Here is an 18,148-nt window from a genome sequence, read left to right as displayed (position 1 = left end):
AGATTTACGGTAAGGGGCAGGAGGTTTAGAGGGGAGTTGAGGAAAAATGTTTTCACCCAGCGGGTGATTGGAATCTGGAACACACTGCCTGAAGGGGTGGTAGATGCGGGAACACTCACGACATTTATTTTTTTATTTTATTTTATTTTTAAAAAAGTATTTAGATGAGCACTTGAAACACCATAACATACAAGGCTATGGGCCAACTGCAGGCGCGTTGGGCTGAAGGGCCTGTTTCTGTGCTGTAAAACTCTATGACATATCCTTAAGCTGTGGTGTGACCACATCCAGAAATGTGCTATCTATGCAGATCTTAGCCTTGCAGATGCATTACAGTGACGCCAGTTGCTGCTCAAGCTCTGAATGCCGGACCTTGAGCTGCTCCAGCTGATAACATTTCCTGCACATGTGGTTATCCAGGAGACGAGAATTATCTTGGAGTTCCCACATGGAAGAGGATGTGCATTCCAAAGGACTGGGGTACACTGCCATGCCTCTATTTATTAGACAAACTAAACTTAACAAATAAACTAAGGATGAATTAACAACTTATTTTTTAAAAACTCCAGCTACTCATCGATCAGCATCTTCCCTTGTGCTGATGCCACTTTTAGTTACTTTTACCTTGCTCCCTGATGTTCATGCTTCTTGCGCTCTGTTGCTTTGCACCTGAGTTCCTTAGGTCTGCGCTCCTTCGCTCCAGGCTCTCCGAACTTGTTAAAGAACCCCTTTTTACTCAACCTATTTGCCCACCCTCAGAGCTCCACCTGCGTACTTACTGTGACTTCAACGTAGACATTAATCATTCAGAATTTCGATAATCCTGTTGTGTTTGTGCTGGACAACTCTCTCCTCAGTGCTTGATGCTGACTGCGGTTTCTTCCCAGGGATGAGATATTTCTGCCAAATGGCAGATTTCCGACATTTGGGTTTTAGAAATATGCCATTGGCTTCTTGTGGCCTGCCAAAGTTTCAATCCCACCCTGTCTGTGGCCACTGTCTGTGAATGGCAGCGGTCTGCCTGGACCAGGTGAGTGCTAATTAGCGATTCACGGCACAACCACACAACCATGCAAAAATAGGTCTGACCGATCCCAGCACGGTTTAGGCAGCGAGCGGGAAAGACTGCTGTGGGGGAAAGGGAGAGAGGGGCTGAGGGGAGAGCAGGAAGCGGGTCAGCACGCAGAATAGGCGCGGGGCGGCGAGGCGCTGAGGGAACATGGGGAGCGAAAGAGAGAGAGAAAACGAGCGAGTGAGTCAGGCAGGCAGCCCTTCAAATCATCACCGGCCCAGGGAGCAGAGGGAGTGAGATAGACAACCCTTTAAACCAGCACCAGCCTGGCCTGGGGTGGTGGTGGGAAGTGTGAGTGAGTCAGGCAGCCCTTTAAACCAGCAGAGCAGGGAGCAGATAGAGAGAGAGAGGGCACAGAAAAAAGAAAGAGGTGGGGTGGGGTGGGGTGGGGAGGGAAACAGCAAGAAAGAGGCGGGGGGAATGAGACAGCAAGAAAGAGGTGGGGCGGGGAGGGAGACGGCAAGAAAGAGGTGGGGGGGTGGGGAGGGAGACGGCAAGAAAGAGGGTGGGGGGAGGGAGACGGCAAGAAAGAGGTGGGGGGAGGGAGACGGCAAGAAAGAGGTGGAGGGGGTGGAGACGGCAAGAAAGAGGTGGAGGGGGTGGAGACGGCAAGAAAGAGGTGGAGGGGGTGGAGACGGCAAGAAAGAGGTGGGAGGGGAGGGAGACGGCAAGAAAGAGGTGGGAGGGAGGGGGACAGACAGACGGGACGAGGGGGGGGAGTGGACAGAGAGAGGGGGGGAGTGGACAGAGAGAGAGGGGGGGAGTGGGGACGGGGGGGGAAGAGGGGACAGAGAGGGCGGGGGGGAAGAGGGGACAGAGAGGCGGTGGGGGGGAAAAGAGGGGACAGAGAGGCGGGGGGGCAGGGGGGGGGGGGAAGAGGGGACAGAGAGGCGGGGGGGGGAATGGAGACGGGGGGGGGGAATGGAGACGGGGGTGGGGGGAATGGAGACGGGGGGGGGGTGGAGAGGGGACAGAGAGAGAGGGGGGGGGAGAGGGGACAGAGAGAGAGGGGGGGGGAGAGGGGACAGAGAGAGAGGGGGGGGAGAGGGGACAGAGAGAGAGGGGACAGAGAGAGAGGGGACAGAGAGAGAGGGGGGGGGGAGAGGGGACAGAGAGAGAGGGGACAGAGAGAGAGGGGGGGGAGAGGGGACAGAGAGAGAGAGGGGGGGAGAGGGGACAGAGAGAGAGAGGGGGGGGAGAGGGGACAGAGAGAGAGAGGGGGGGGAGAGGGGACAGAGAGAGAGAGGGGGGGGAGAGGGGACAGAGAGAGAGGGGGGGGGGGAGAGGGGACAGAGAGAGAGGGGGGGGGGAGAGGGGACAGAGAGAGAGGGGGGGGGAGAGGGGACAGAGAGAGAGGGGGGGGGAGAGGGGACAGAGAGAGAGAGGGGGGGGAGAGGGGACAGAGAGAGAGAGGGGGGGGAGAGGGGACAGAGAGAAGAGGGGGAGGGGACAGAGAGAAGAGGGGGGGAGAGGGGACAGAGAGAAGAGGGGGGGAGAGGGGACAGAGAGGGGGGGGGGGGGGAGAGGAGAGGGGAGGGGACAGAGAGAGGGGACAGAGGGGGGGGGAGAGGGGACAGAGAGGGGGGGGAGGGGACGGAGAGAGGGGACAGGGAGAGAGAGGGGGGAGGGACAGGGAGAGAGAGGGGGGAGGGACAGGGAGAGAGAGGGAGGTGGGAAGGGAACAGAGAGAGGTGGGGAGGGAACAGAGAGAGGGGGGAGGGGTTGAGAGGGGAGACAAGGGGGAGGGGGAGACAAGGGGGGGGAAAGGAGACAGAGGAGGGGGGGGAAAGGAGACAGAGGAGGGGGGGGAAAGGAGACAGAGGAGGGGGGGGAGAGGGGACAGAGAGAGAGAGGGGGGGAGAGGGGACAGAGAGAGAGAGGGGGGGAGAGGGGACAGAGAGAGAGGGGGGGGAGAGGGGACAGAGGAGGGGGGGGAGAGGGGACAGAGAGAGAGAGGGGGGGAGAGGGGACAGAGAGAGAGGGGGGGGAGAGGGGACAGAGAGAGAGGGGGGGGAGAGGGGACAGGGAGAGAGGGGACAGGGAGAGAGGGGACAGGGAGAGAGGGGACAGAGAGAGAGGGGACAGAGAGAGAGGGGACAGAGAGAGAGGGGGAGAGAGGGGGAGAGAGGGGACAGAGAGAGAGGGGGGGAGAGGGGACAGAGAGAGAGAGAGAGAGGGGGGCAGAGGGTACAGGGAGAGGGGGGGGAACGGAGAGAGAGGGGGGGGAACGGAGAGAGAGGGGGGGGAACGGAGAGAGAGGGGGGGGAACGGAGAGAGAGGGGGGGGGAGAGGGGACAGAGAGAGAGGGGGGGGGAGGGGACAGAGAGAGAGGGGGAGAGAGGGGACAGAGAGAGAGAGGGGGGGGAGGGGACAGAGAGAGAGAGAGAGGGGGGAGGGGACAGAGAGAGAGAGAGGGGGGGAGGGGACAGAGAGAGAGGGGTGGAGAGGGTACAGGGAGAGGGGGGGGAACGGAGAGAGAGGGGGGGGGAACGGAGAGAGGGGGGGGGAGAGGGACAGAGAGAGAGAGAGGGGGAGAGAGGGGACAGAGAGAGAGAGAGGGGGGGGAGGGGACAGAGAGAGAGAGAGAGGGGGGAGGGGACAGAGAGAGAGGGGTGGAGAGGGTACAGGGAGAGGGGGGGGAACGGAGAGAGAGGGGGGGGAACGGAGAGAGGGACGGAGAGAGGGGGGGGGAGAGGGACAGAGAGAGGGGGGGGAGAGGGACAGAGAGAGGGGGGGGGGAGAGGGACAGAGAGAGAGGGGGGGGGAGAGGGACAGAGAGAGAGGGGGGGGGAGAGGGACAGGGGGAGAGAGGGGGGAGAGAGGGGACAGAGAGAGAGGGGGGGGAGAGGGGACAGAGAGAGAGGGGGGGGAGAGGGGACAGAGAGAGAGGGGGGGGGGAGAGGGGACAGAGAGAGAGGGGGGGGGAGAGGGGACAGAGAGAGAGGGGGGGGGAGAGGGGACAGAGAGAGAGGGGGGGGGAGAGGGGACAGAGAGAGAGGGGGGGGGAGAGGGGACAGAGAGAGAGAGGGGGGGAGAGGGGACAGAGAGAGAGAGGGGGGGAGAGGGGACAGAGAGAGAGAGGGGGGGAGAGGGGACAGAGAGAGAGAGGGGGGGAGAGGGGACAGAGAGAGAGAGGGGGGGAGAGGGGACAGAGAGAGAGGGGGGGGGGGAGAGGGGACAGAGAGAGAGGGGGGGGGGAGAGGGGACAGAGAGAGAGGGGGGGGGGAGAGGGGACAGAGAGAGAGGGGGGGGGAGAGGGGACAGAGAGAGAGGGGGGGGAGAGGGGACAGAGAGAGGGGGGGGGGGAGAGGGGGGGGGAGAGGGGACAGAGAGAGAGGGGGGGGGAGAGAGGGGACAGAGAGAGAGGGGGGGGGAGAGGGGACAGAGAGAGAGAGGGGACGGAGAGAGGGGGGGGGAAGAGGGGACAGAGAGGTGGGGGGGAGAGGGGACAGAGAGGGGGGGGAGAGGGGACAGAGAGAGGGGGGGGAGAGGGGACAGAGAGAAGGGGGGGGGGGAAGAGGGGACAGAGAGAAGGGGGGGGGGAAGAGGGGACAGAGAGAAGGGGGGGGGGAAGAGAGGGGACAGAGAGAAGGGGGGGGGGGAGAGAGGGGACAGAGAGAAGGGGGGGGGGGAGAGAGGGGACAGAGAGAAGGGGGGGGGAGAGAGGGGACAGAGAGAAGGGGGGGGGAGAGAGGGGACAGAGAGAAGGGGGGGGGGAGAGAGGGGACAGAGAGAAGGGGGGGGGGAGAGAGGGGACAGAGAGAAGGGGGGGGGGGAGAGAGGGGACAGAGAGAAGGGGGGGGGAGAGACGGGACAGAGAGAAGGGGGGGGGAGAGACAGGACAGAGAGAAGGGGGGGGGGAGAGAGGGGACAGAGAGAAGGGGGGGGGGGAGAGAGGGGACAGAGAGAAGGGGGGGGGGAGAGAGGGGACAGAGAGAAGGGGGGGGGGGGGAGAGAGGGGACAGAGAGAAGGGGGGGGGGGGAGAGAGGGGACAGAGAGAAGGGGGGGGGGAGAGAGGGGACAGAGAGAAGGGGGGGGAGAGAGGGGACAGAGAGAGAGGGGGGGGGGAGAGGGGACAGAGGGGGGAGGGGGGACACAGAGAGAGAGAGGGGGGAGGGGGGACAGAGAGAGAGAGGGGGGAGGGGGGACAGAGAGAGAGAGGGGGGACAGAGAGAGAGAGGGGGGAGAGGGGACAGAGAGAGAGAGGGGGGGAGAGGGGACAGAGAGAGAGAGGGGGGGAGAGGGGACAGAGAGAGAGGGGGGGGGGAGAGGGGACAGAGAGAGAGGGGGGGGGGGGAGAGGGGACAGAGAGAGAGGGGGGGGGGAGAGGGGACAGAGAGAGAGGGGGGGGGAGAGGGGACAGAGAGAGAGGGGGGGGAGAGGGGACAGAGAGAGGGGGGGGGGGAGAGGGGGGGGGGAGAGGGGACAGAGAGAGAGGGGGGGGGAGAGAGGGGACAGAGAGAGAGGGGGGGGGAGAGGGGACAGAGAGAGAGAGGGGACGGAGAGAGGGGGGGGGAAGAGGGGACAGAGAGGTGGGGGGGAGAGGGGACAGAGAGGGGGGGGAGAGGGGACAGAGAGAGGGGGGGGGGAGAGGGGACAGAGAGAGGGGGGGGAGAGGGGACAGAGAGAAGGGGGGGGGGAAGAGGGGACAGAGAGAAGGGGGGGGGGAAGAGGGGACAGAGAGAAGGGGGGGGGGAAGAGAGGGGACAGAGAGAAGGGGGGGGGGAAGAGAGGGGACAGAGAGAAGGGGGGGGGGAGAGAGGGGACAGAGAGAAGGGGGGGGGGGGAGAGAGGGGACAGAGAGAAGGGGGGGGGGAGAGAGGGGACAGAGAGAAGGGGGGGGGGAGAGAGGGGACAGAGAGAAGGGGGGGGGAGAGAGGGGACAGAGAGAAGGGGGGGGGGAGAGAGGGGACAGAGAGAAGGGGGGGGGAGAGACGGGACAGAGAGAAGGGGGGGGGAGAGACAGGACAGAGAGAAGGGGGGGGGGAGAGAGGGGACAGAGAGAAGGGGGGGGGGGAGAGAGGGGACAGAGAGAAGGGGGGGGGGAGAGAGGGGACAGAGAGAAGGGGGGGGGGAGAGAGGGGACAGAGAGAAGGGGGGGGGGGGAGAGAGGGGACAGAGAGAAGGGGGGGGGGGGGAGAGAGGGGACAGAGAGAAGGGGGGGGGGGAGAGAGGGGACAGAGAGAAGGGGGGGGAGAGAGGGGACAGAGAGAGAGGGGGGGGGGAGAGGGGACAGAGGGGGGAGGGGGGACACAGAGAGACAGAGGGGGGAGGGGGGACACAGAGAGAGAGAGGGGGGAGGGGGGACAGAGAGAGAGAGGGGGGAGGGGGGACAGAGAGAGAGAGGGGGGACAGGGAAAGAGAGGGGGGAGGGGACAGGGAGAGAGCGCGGGGAGGGGACAGGGAGAGAGAGGGGGGAGGGGACAGGGAGAGAGCGCGGGGAGGGGACAGGGAGAGAGTGGGAGGTGGGGAGGGGACAGAGAGAGAGAGGGAGGTGGGGAGGGGACAGGGGGGGGGGAGAGGAGAGAGGGGCGGGGGAGAGGGGAGAGGAGACGGGAGGGGACAGAGAGAGGGAACAGAGAGAGGTGGGGGGAGAGGGGACAGAGAGAGAGGGGGGGAGAGGGGACAGAGAGGGGGGGAGAGGGGACAGAGAGAGAGGGGGGGGGGAGAGGGAACAGAGAGAGAGGGGTGGGGGAGAGGGAACAGAGAGAGAGGGGGGGGGGAGAGGGAACAGAGAGAGAGGGGGGGGGAGAGGGGACAGAGAGAGAGAGGGGGGGGGGGAGAGGGGACAGAGAGAGGGAGAGGGGACAGAGAGAGAGAGAGAGAGGGGACAGAGAGAGAGAGAGAGAGGGGACAGAGAGAGAGAGAGAGAGGGGGAGAGAGAGAGAGAGAGAGGGGGAGAGGGGAGAGAGGAGAGAGAGAGAGAGAGGGGGGGAGAGGGGAGGGAGAGAGAGAGGGGGGGAGAGGGGAGAGAGAGAGAGGGGGGGGGAGAGGGGAGAGAGAGAGAGAGGGGGGGAGAGGGGAGAGAGAGAGAGAGGGGGGGAGAGGGGAGAGAGAGAGAGAGGGGGGGAGAGGGGAGAGAGAGAGAGAGGGGGGGAGAGGGGAGAGAGAGAGAGAGGGGGGGAGAGGGGAGAGAGAGAGAGAGGGGGGGAGAGGGGAGAGAGAGAGAGAGGGGGAGAGGGGACAGAGAGAGAGGGGGAGAGGGGACAGAGAGAGAGGGGGAGAGGGGACAGAGAGAGAGGGGGAGAGGGGACAGAGAGAGAGAGAGAGGGGGAGAGGGGACAGAGAGAGAGAGAGAGAGAGGGGGGGAGAGGGGACAGAGAGAGAGAGGGGGGGAGAGGGGACAGAGAGGGGGAGGGGGGACAGAGAGAGAGAGAGAGAGGGGGGGAGAGGGGACAGAGAGAGAGAGAGAGAGGGGGGGAGAGGGGACAGAGAGAGAGAGGGGGGGAGAGGGGACAGAGAGAGAGAGGGGGAGAGGGGACAAAGAGAGAGAGAGGGGGAGAGGGGACAAAGAGAGAGAGAGGGGGAGAGGGGACAAAGAGAGAGAGAGGGGGAGAGGGGACAGAGAGAGAGAGAGAGGGGGAGAGGGGACAGAGAGAGAGAGAGGGGGAGAGGGGACAGAGAGAGAGAGAGGGGGAGAGGGGACAGAGAGAGAGAGAGAGAGAGGGGGAGAGGGGACAGAGAGAGAGAGAGAGAGAGAGAGGGGGAGAGGGGACAGAGAGAGAGAGGGGGAGAGGGGGAGAGGGGACAGAGAGAGAGAGAGAGAGAGAGAGAGGGGGAGAGGGGAGAGAGAGAGGGGGAGAGGGGACAGAGAGAGAGGGAGAGGGGACAGAGAGAGAGAGAGAGAGAGGGGGAGAGGGGACAGAGAGGGACAGAGGGAGAGGGGACAGAGAGAGAGAGGGGGACAGGGGACAGAGAGAGAGAGGGGGAGAGGGGACAGAGAGAGAGAGGGGGAGAGGGGACAGAGAGAGAGAGAGGGGGAGAGGGGACAGGGGGAGAGGGGACAGGGGGAGAGGGGGGACAGGGGGAGAGGGGGAGAGAGGGGACAGGGGAGAGAGGGGACAGGGGGAGAGAGGGGACAGGAGAGAGAGGGAGGTGGGGAGGGGACAGAGAGGGGGGGAGGGGTTGAGAGGGGACAGAGAAGGGGGGGGAGAGGAGACAGAGAAGGGGGGGGAGAGGAGACAGAGAAGGGGGGGAAGAGGAGACAGAGGGGGGGGGGGAGAGGGGACAGAGAGAGGGGGGGGGAGAGGGGACAGAGAGAGGGGGGGGGAGAGGGGACAGGGAGAGAGAGGGGGGGGAGAGGGGACAGGGAGAGAGAGGGAGGTGGGGAGGGGACAGGGGGGGGGGAGGGGTTGAGAGGGGACAGAGAGAAGGGGGGGGAGAGGCGACAGAGAAGGGGGGGGGAAGAGGAGACAGAGAAGGGGGGGTATAGAGAGAGAGAGGGGGGAGGGGACAGAGAGAGAGAGGGGGAGGGGACAGAGAGAGGGAGGAGGGGACAGGGAGAGAGAGAGGGGGGAGAGGGAGGAGGGGACAGGGAGAGACACAGAGAGGGGGGAGGGGACGGAGAGAGAGAGAGTGGGGGAGGGGACAGAGGGAGGAGGGGACAGGGACAGAGAGAGTGGAGGAGGGACAGAGAGAGGGGGGGAGAGGGGACAGAGAGAGAGAGGGGGGGTGGAGAGGGGACAGAGAGAGAGGGGGGGTGGAGAGGGGACAGAGAGAGAGAGGGGGGGGAGGGGACAGAGAGAGAGGGGGGGGAGAGGGGACAGAGAGGGGGGGGGAGAGGGGACAGAGAGGGGGGGGGAGAAGGGACAGAGAGAGGGGGGAGAGAGAGGGGACAGAGAGAGGGGACAGAGAGAGGGGGTAGAGGGGATAGTGTGTGACACTAGCAGGGAAGTATTTATTGCCTATTCCTGGTTTCTGAATGCGTCAAGAGTCAACCACATAATGTAGGACTGGATTCTCATGTAGACCACACCAGCTGGAGGTGGCATTTGTTAGTCCCTGAAAGGCATTGGGTTTTTACTACAACCAAACAACAATAATTGGTATTTATATTAGCACTTTTAACATAGCATAAAACATCCCAAGGCATTTCATGAGCGCTACCAGACAAGCTTGACGCGGAGCCATGTGACTAAAAGCTTTGTCAAAAAGATGTTTTAAGGAGACGAGAGAGTGAAAACACAAGAAATAGGAGCAGAAGTAGATCATATGGCCCATTGAGCCTGCTCCGCCATTCAATACAATCATGAGTTTTTTGAGGAAGTGACTAAGATGATTGATGAGGGAAGGGCGGTGGATGTTGTCTATATGGACTTTAATAAAGCCTTTGACAAGGTCCCGCATGGCAGACTGGTGCAAAAGGTGAAGACACACGGGATCAGAGGTGAGCTGGCAAGATGGATACAGAACTGGCTCAGTCACAGAAGACAGAGGGTAACAGTGGATGGGTGTTTTTCTGAATGGAGGGATGTGACTAGTGGTGTTCCACAGGGATCAGTGCTGGGACCTTTGCTGTTTGTCGTATATATAAATGATTTGGAGGAAAATGTAGCTGGTCTGATTAGTAAGTTTGCAGACGACACAAAGGTTGGTGGAGTTGCGGATAATGATGAGGATTGTCAGAGGATACAGCAGGATATAGATCGGTTGGAGACTTGGGCGGAGAAATGGCAGATGGAGTTTAATCCGGACAAATGTGAGGTTACGCATTTTGGAAGGTCTAATCCAGGTGGGAGGTATACAGTAAATGGCAGAACCCTTAGGAGTATTGACAGGCAGAGAGATCTGGGCATACAGGTCCACAGGTCACTGAAAGTGGCAACGCAGTTGGACAAGGTAGTCAAGAAGGCATACGGCATGCTTGCCTTCATCGGTCGGGGCATAGAGTATAAAAATTGGCAAGTCATGTTGCAGCTGTACAGAACTTTAGTTAGGCCACACTTAGAATATTGCGTGCAATTCTGGTCGCCACACCACCAGAAGGACGTGGAGGCTTTGGCGAGGGTACAGAGGAGGTTTACCAGGATGTTGCCTGGTCTGGAGGGCATTAGCTATGAGGAGAGGTTGGAAAAACTCGGATTGTTTTCACCGGAATGACGGAGGTGGAGGGGCGACATGATAGAGGTTTACAAAGTTATGAGCGACATGGACAGAGTGGATAGTCAGATGCTTTTTCCCAGGGTGGAACAGTCAGTTACTAGGGGACATAGGTTTAAGGTGCGAGGGGCAAAGTTTAGAGGGGATGTGCGAGGCAAGTTTTTTACACAGAGGGTGGTGAGTGCCTGGAACTTTCTGCCAGGGGAGGTGGTGGAAGCAGATGCGATAGCGACGTTTAAGAGACATCTTGACAAATATATGAATAGGAAGGGAATAGAGGGATATGGGCTCCGGAAGTGTAGAAGGTGTTAATTTCGGCAGGCATCAAGATTGGCGCAGGCTTGGAGGGCTGAGTGGCCTGTTCCTGTGCTGTACTGTTCTTTGTTCTTGGCTTCAATTCCACTTTCCTGCCCGCTCCCCATATCCCTTGATTCCCTGTGAGACCAACAATCTATCTATCTCAGCCTTAAATGTATTCAATGATGGAGCATCCACAACCCTCTGGGGTAGAGAATTCCAAAGATTCTTTGAGTGAAGTAATTTCTCCTCATCTCAGTCCTGAATGATTGACCCCTTATCCTGAGGCTGTGTCCCTGTGTTCTAGATTCCCTGACCAGTGGGAACAATCTCTCAGCTTCGACCATATCAAGCCCTTTCAGAATCTTGTACGTCTCAATTAGATCGTCTCTCATTCTTCTAAACTCAGAGAATATAGGCCCAATTTACTCAGCTTCTCATCATAGGACAACCCCCTCATCCCAGGGGACAACTTAGCAAATCTTTGCTGCATTGCCTCCACTGCAAGTATATCCTTTCTTAAATGTGGCGACCAAAACTGCACACAGTATTCCAGGTGCAGTCTCACCAAAGCCCTGTACAATTTTAGTAAGACTTCTTTATTCCTGTATTCCAATCCCCTTGCAATGAAGGCCAACATGGCATTTGCCTTCCTAATCGCCTGCTGCACCTGCATGTTAACTTTGTGGTGTTCCTTGTACAAGTGCCCCAAGTCCCTCTGAACATCAACACTTACCAGTTTCACACCTTTTAAAAAATATTCTGCTTTTCTATTTTTACGACCAAAGTGAACAACCTCACGCTTCCCTACATTATTATCCATTTGCCATCTTGTTGCCCACTCACTTAACCTGTCTATATCTCTTTGCAGTCCCTATACATCCTCCCCACAGCTTACCTTTCCACCGAGCTTTGTATCATCAACAAACTTAGATACATTACACTGTCTCTTCATCAAAGTCATTAATATAGAGCGAGGCCCCAGCACTGATCCTTGCGTCACCCCACTATTCACTGCCTGCCAACTTGAAAATGCCGCAACATCCTAGGGGCTACCATTGACCAGAAATTGAACTGGAGTAGCCATATGAATTCCGTGGCTACAAGAGCAGGTCAGAGGCTAGCAATCCTGAGGCGAGTAACTCACCTCCTGACTCCCCAAAGCCTGTCCACCATCTACAAGGCACAAGTCAGGAGTGTGATGGAATACTCTCCACTTACCTGGTTGGGTGCAGCTCCAAGAACACTCAAGAAGCTCGACACCATCCAGGACAAAGCAGCCCGCTTGATTGGCACCCCATCTACAAACATTCACTCCCTCCACCACCGACGCACAGTGGCAGCAGTGTGTACCATCTACAAGATGTACTGCAGCAATGCACCAAGGCTCCTTAGACAGCACCTTCCAAACCCGCGACCTCAACCAACTAGAAGGACAAGGGCAGCAAATACATGGGAACACCACCACCTGCAAGTTCCCCTCCAAGTCACACACCATCCTGACTTGGAACTATATCGCCGTTCCTTCACTGTCGCTGGGTCAAAATCCTGGAACTCCCTTCCTAACAGCACTGTGGGTATACCTACCCCAAATGGACTGCAGCGGTTCAAGAAGGCAGCTCACCACCACCTTCTCAAGGGCAATTAGGGATGGGCAATAAATGTTGGCCTGGCCAGTGACGCCCACATCCCATGAATGAATAAAAAAAAATGCTCACTGTCTGCTTCCTGTCTGTTAAGCAATCCTCTATCCTAATATATTACCCCCAACACCATGATCCCTTATCTTGCCTATTAATCTTTTATGTGGCACCTATCGAATGCCTTTTGAAAATCCAGGTATACTACATCTACTGGTTCCCCTTTATCTACCCAACCAGTTATATCCTCAAAAAACTCTAATAAATTTGTCAAACATTCTGGAGGCACGGAAAGATGGAGTTATGAATGAAGCTGCATTACATTAAACTCACATGCAGTAATCACTGTAAAAGTTGCTGCCCATTATGCGTCCTTTGGTAAATGGAGATCGAGAGATTACATACTTATTCCAGTGCAGTAACAGAAATAATTTAAATATCCATTTAATCTATATTTATGCTTAATTGTAAATAAATGTAGCACTGTAAAAATACTTATGAATGTATTTCTGTACGATAGTCTAGTGGTTATGGTATTGTATTGGCTACAAACTCAAATCCTAGCATTGCAAGCTATGAAAATATCTTTGAGCTAACACCAAATAGGGACTATGGAAGCTTAACCTGCACCAAGTTCCATTCACCCTTCGTTGGCTCCAGTCCAAGTCCAGTAACACCTCGATAGTAAAACCATTCTGACTTGTTCTAATCATACTATGCATTTCCAAGTGCAATGTTAAGACTTCCTTAATAATAGTTTCCAGCATCTTCCCAACGACTTTTGTCAGGCTAACTGGCCTGTAGTTCCCTGTTTTCTTTCTACCTCCTTTCTTGAAAAGTGGCATAACATTTGCCAACTTCCAATCTGACGGGACCATTCCTGAATCTAAGGAATTCTGGAAAATCATAGCCACCGCATCCACTATCTCTGTAACTATCTCTTAGAACCCTAGGATATAGGCCATCTGGTCCTGGGGACTTGTCAGATTTTAGTCCCTCAAGCTTCTCCAAGAGAGGTTTACTGAGGGAATGCCAAAGCTTAGGGCCTAGGCTGAAGAAGGCACTATAGCCAGTTGTGGAGCTGTGAAGATCGGGAATTGGAGGAGCTTGGTGATCTTGGAGGGTTGTAGGACAGGAGGAGGCTGCAATGACATGGCGGGCAAGACCATGGAGGGATTTGAACACACAAGAATTTTAAAATCGAGGTGTTACGAGACCTGGACTGGAGCCAATGAAGGGTGAATGGAACTTGGTGTAGGTTAAGCTTCCATAGTCGCTAGGATTTGAGCTTGTAGCCAATACAACACCATAACCACTAGACTGTCGTACAGATGTATGTAAGTATTTTTACAGTGCTACATTTATTTACAATAAAGCATAAATATAGATTATTAAATGGATATTTACATTAAATTATTTATGTTACTGCACTGGAATAAGTATGTGATCTCTCGATTTCCATTTACCAAATGCTGCATAATGAGCAGCAACTTTTAGGCTGATTACTGCATGCGAGTTTAATGTAATGCAGTTTCATTCATAACTCCATCTTTCCGTGCCTCCAGAATGTACCATTCCGGTGGCATAATTTATTAAGGCATTTCAGAGATGGCTATTTCTAGTTGTTGTAATCCTCGCTTGAATGTGCAGCTCGGTTACTCCGTTTTCCGTTCTATCCCATTAACGGGAATCTTTCGACAACTTCGTTATGGGAGGTCAAGATTTATGAATATCCTTCAAAAGTTGAGTTATGCCAAAGTTACAGTCCAGGTAATGTAAGCCGTATGAACTATAGGGTGAATAATAGGGACTATAGCAATGAAATGTAGGCTTTTCGGTGCTTTAGATATTAATACAGACTCTTCAAGTAAAGTTCAAGACTCACTCAATTTTTACCCTTTTTATGTGTTAAATTATAACATTCCCTAGTGCGACGCATCATCCATTAAAGGCTGGGATTCTGCATATATATTTATAACTTTTTTTAATCAGCGAAGCCAATTCTGACCTATTTCTTAGATGTCTTAATATCGAAACACGAAAACAGAATTAAAATTTCTGAGATTAAATCAGAAAATGTTGGAAACACTCAGCGGTCACTTCGGTTCTGTGAAAGGTCATCGGTCTGAAACGTTAACCCTACCTTCCGCTGGTCTTATGTTGCTGCTTGGCCCGCTGAATATTTCCAGCATTTTCTATTTTAATTTCAAATTTCCAGAATCTGTAATATTTTGCTACTTGTAATTTTGTCTTGAAGGTCATTCGGCACTAGAACTGTATAGTATTTGCCTGTTTTCAGATGTTTTGATACAATGCTAGCGATCGATTTGCAGTCCTAAATATGTTTCTTGGAAAACGTATCGCACTGGTTGGTGAACAAAGACGTCATTGTACAGGAAGGAAAATGTGAAGAATTAGTAATCCATTTCCTGTTATTTGCACGGTTGAAAGTGCGTTTCCTGTTAGCAACCCAGAAGGTGTCGAACTAATGGTGACCCGTTTCCTTGGCAGGACATGCAAATGGGTGTCGCAATTGTGAAAAAAGTGACGACCTAAATACTACTGATCTCGCCTCAAGTGAGTATAAATTATTTCTGAGGACGATGTTTAGGTTTTCTCCCGCTCTTTAGCCAGCAAGAGATTGGTCTGCACGGCAAAGATTACGTAAACGTGACTGATCAAGCAACACCGCCATAAATGTAAGGTTCCGATCTTTCCAGCGTTCTTGGGCGCTATTAACAGTTTGTGTGTGCGCGCCCAATGATTTTTTTCCTTGAATGCACGTTTGTGCAACACTGGGTTCGCAAGATATTTGCCAGCAAATGTGGAAAGACAGAATGGCAAAAAAAAATCTTTCCCATTCGAGTTGGCCTAACTACTTAGATGTTCTGAGGAACTTACTGCAGACAGAAAGCTGTCATCATAATACATTTTTGCAGGTAACGAATAACTGCTGATTTAAACTTAATAACCTAAATGCACACAAAAGTATCTATTAAATATATATTGAGAACAAGTGGTAGAATAAAGTTGTGCACTTATTAACATATTCAACTTAATGGGAGGGCAAACAGATCGGCGGAATGCTGCTTGTAATATGCAATGTCAGGACGGGTAGTGTAGACCAATTCGATCAGAACAAATACAGGTGAAGGTATGCACGTCCACAAGTAAAACAACATACAGATAATGTTAAATAACGATTTAATTATCAAATAAAAGCAAAATACTGCAGATGCTGGAAATCTGAAATAAAAACAAAAAATGCTGGAACGACTCAGCAGATCTGGCAGCATCTGTGGAAAGAAAAGCAGAGCGTTGAGCTTCTGCAAGGATTTAATTATCAATATCGACAAGGCAGGCAACTTCCTAGTCTTCTTAGAAGGCCTCAAGCAAACTGAGGATGCTCAGTGATGTGCTCCACGGTCATCTTGGTACATACTGGGGGTCGGAACAGTCGCAAGCAGTTAGAAAGACCCTTCTCACTGATCTTGTACATCCAGGATCTAGATGATTGATTTTGCTAGGTCAAAATGCAGCTTGAAAGCTTACAGTTTAAATTGTTTTATTTATATTTTAATTCTATTCATGAGCTGCTCCTGGTGTACAAGCTGCATCATAAACTAATTCTTCAAGCAAAGGGCAGCATAGAAATATTCAGCCCTGTTCTATTTCATTAGATCATGGCTTTTCTGTACTTCAACTCCATTTATCTGCTTTTGCTCTCTATTCCTTGATAGCTTTAACAAAAATCTAAACAATTTTGCTTTTGAAAATTTCAATGGATCTACATCCATAACATTTTTGAGGAGCGTGTTCTTGATTTCCATTCTATTTGAGCGCAGAAGTGCTTCCTGATTTCACTCATAAATGGCCTAGCTCTAATTTTAAGATTATTCCTTCTTGTTTTGGATTCCCCCATCAAAGGACATAGTTTCTGTGTCTACTCTGTCAAATCCCTTATTTTAAACACCTCAGTTAGATCACCCCTCAGTCTTCTAAGCACAAGGACTAAAGGCCAAGTTTATGCAACCTGTCCTTCTAATTTATCCCTTTAAGCTCTGGCATAATTCTGGTGAATCTGCACTGTATTCTTTCTTGAAGTTCAGTGTGCAAAGCTGCCATATTCCAGATGCCATCTTACAAGGGCAGTACAATTGAAGGATCACACTCAATTTTTGATTTCTACCCCCATTGAGATAAAGGCAAATATTCCATTAGCTTTCGGGATTATGTTTTCTACCTGTGCATTTTCCTTTTTCACTCCACAGCTCCAAGTCTCTCACCATAAAGAAAATATTCTTCTTTGTCTTTCTCAAATCCAAAGTGGATGACCTAACGCTTCTTCAAATCGAACTCCTGCCATTGTTTTGGGGACACACAATCTGTCTGTGTCCCTCTGGAACTTTGTGTCATTTGCAGACTTGGATATAGAACTCTTTCTTCACCAAGTCGCTAAATTATGGTGAATCTGTAATTAAACCTTGGCTATAAGACAAATGGCAGAAGACTGGTGAAAACCAAATTATGACTATAACCAGCAAATTAAATGGACTTCAGGGTAGGGAAGTGAAGGCAGAAAACTAGTGAAAACCTAAGGAGAACAGTCACAGCTTCTCTAGTCTTGTCACACAACTGAAGTCCCTCATCCCTGGTACCGTTCTAGTAAAGCTCCTCTGCACCATGACATTCTTCCTAAAATGTGATATCCAGAATTGGACGCGGAAGTCTAATCAATGATTTATAAAGGTTTAGCAGGACTAACTTGCTTTTGCGCTCTGTTTCTATTTATAAAGCCCAGAATTTCATATGCTTTTTTCATAGCCATGTGAACTCCCAGGTCTTCCTATTCCTGCACTCCCTTCAAAATTGTACCGGCAGTCTGCATTTTCTCCTTTTGAATGCATTTTGGCTGCTATTCTACAAGCAATTTTCAGCTTTTCCCGATGATTGTTATTTTCCAAACATTGATATGAAAAAATGGGTCAGTCTTTGTCAGTTTTTGAGAAAAGACATCAGGTTTGCTTGCTTCCCAGTCCAACAAGATCTCTTCAATATTTATTGACGCCTTTGTAATGACTATTATCATGTCAAACATCTCAGGCATTGTGGTTCCTAGTCCCCTGAGTTAAGAAGCTATCATCTCAGGAGATTTATTTTTGTTTTTAAGCCCTTTTAGCTCATTAGGACTTCCCATAGTATTTATGTTGGTTGTTAATTTTACTTGGATTATCATTAATTGTGAAAGTCATGCTTCCCCTGGTGAATATATGGAGAAAAAACTGTTAGTAAATTTATTGTCTTAATGTTAAACCTCAGTTTTACTGAAGTATGGTACTCAAATAATTTATTTTACATCTATATCTCTTGTGTTGCAGATGGTAAATCAGAGGATATTCAGTTTTATAATGACAGAAAATTATATCATGTAGTGCATGATGCTTTCTATAAGTTGAAGAGTGTTAATATCTTGATAACCCTTTTCTGTCTCAGTGTGAAAGAGTTCTTTGAGGAAACATTCTCTGCTACTATGGGTAAATCTGTGTTTTAAGTTGGTTTATCCTTTTAAGGTCCAAGTTTGCTCACCAGGAATTTGATCTTGCCCTTGCTCAACTTCTCTCTCTGGGAAAGTAATGTAAATAGGCACATATTGAGATTAATTGCTGTTGCTCTGAAAAATTTGTCTTCAAATTTTTTTTTTAAATGGTGCTGTTTGGGATCTACATTTAGTTTTTTTTGCTGTTTTTTGAATTTGTGCCAATTAAATGCAAGTATGGGCATAGGTTGGTCTTGATGTTGTGAAATAGCAAGCACAGCTGCAGAGTTGAATCTTTTGTTTCAAAATTTTCAATAGAAAGAAGAGAGCACTGTTAGTGAAGTAGCCATGGTACTGGACCAGCAATTCAGAGGTTATGAATTCAAAGTTGGGGGTGGGGGGCATGGGAAGAAAAGGAAGCTTTAGGATTGTCATTAAAAACCCAAATAGTTCATTGATGTCCTTCAGGGAAACTGATACCCCTGTCCAGTTTGGCCATAGAG

At 52.9% G+C, this 18,148-nt stretch overlaps 1 protein-coding gene across 3 annotated transcripts in view; it reads left to right on the top strand.

Moving 5' to 3' along the window:
* The window catches only part of LOC137350555 (meiosis-specific coiled-coil domain-containing protein MEIOC-like), a 131,320-nt gene that overhangs the window by 15,799 nt on the left and 97,373 nt on the right, over positions 1-18,148 (top strand). The window contains exon 2 of one of the 3 annotated variants that reach the window (XM_068015214.1): positions 14,621-14,686. The gene's annotated coding sequence lies outside the window, so the exon portion shown is untranslated. The other 2 variants (XR_010969455.1, XM_068015217.1) reach the window with 2 other exon arrangements.

Source organism: Heterodontus francisci, chromosome 2, assembly GCF_036365525.1.
Source record: "Heterodontus francisci isolate sHetFra1 chromosome 2, sHetFra1.hap1, whole genome shotgun sequence".
Taxonomy (NCBI): domain Eukaryota; kingdom Metazoa; phylum Chordata; class Chondrichthyes; order Heterodontiformes; family Heterodontidae; genus Heterodontus; species Heterodontus francisci.
This window is presented reverse-complemented; position numbering and strand designations above follow the sequence as displayed.